A 631-nucleotide genomic window follows, 5' to 3' on the forward strand; every position below is an offset into this window, starting at 1 on the left:
TATTTTTATATCTCCATGTCTATATTCTCTCTCTCTCTCTATTTCTCTTTTAATCTAATTAATAAATCGTCCAATCGTTCTTTCTGTCCCATGCCTCAGACTTCCCTCCTTCTGTTTACATCTATTGCTCACTTTTGAATGTGATGTCTTATAATTGAGTAATGTAACTACAAGACATGAGGGAGCAGTTGTCCAGAGTTAGTTGGAAGCTAAAGCTGAGCACGGGAAGATGGTGAAGCTGCAATGGCAGAGGTATCTGGAGATAATTCAACAAAACATCAGAAACTCATTCCATGTAAGAAGAACAATATTCAGCAGAAGACAAGTCAGCCATGAATGATAACGAATTCAGGGAAAGCATAAAAACAAAAGAAAATACTCACAATGTGTTGAAGATTATTGGGAATCCAAAGGATTACGAAGTCTACAAATTCCAGCACGGATAACTAATAACAGCAAATGGGAGGAGAGGGTGAAATATAATATTACGCTTCTTAATCGTGTAAAAGAAAATGGAAAGCGGTTTTTAGATACATAACAAGGTCGAAAGGGCGTAAAAAACAAACAAATGACTGTAGGAAAATGAGGCTTGAGTAGTTATGGGAAGCAATGGAATGGCAGAGGAATTGAA

This window comes from Chiloscyllium plagiosum, chromosome 1, assembly GCF_004010195.1.
Source record: "Chiloscyllium plagiosum isolate BGI_BamShark_2017 chromosome 1, ASM401019v2, whole genome shotgun sequence".
In the NCBI taxonomy this organism is placed as follows: Eukaryota; Metazoa; Chordata; class Chondrichthyes; order Orectolobiformes; family Hemiscylliidae; genus Chiloscyllium; species Chiloscyllium plagiosum.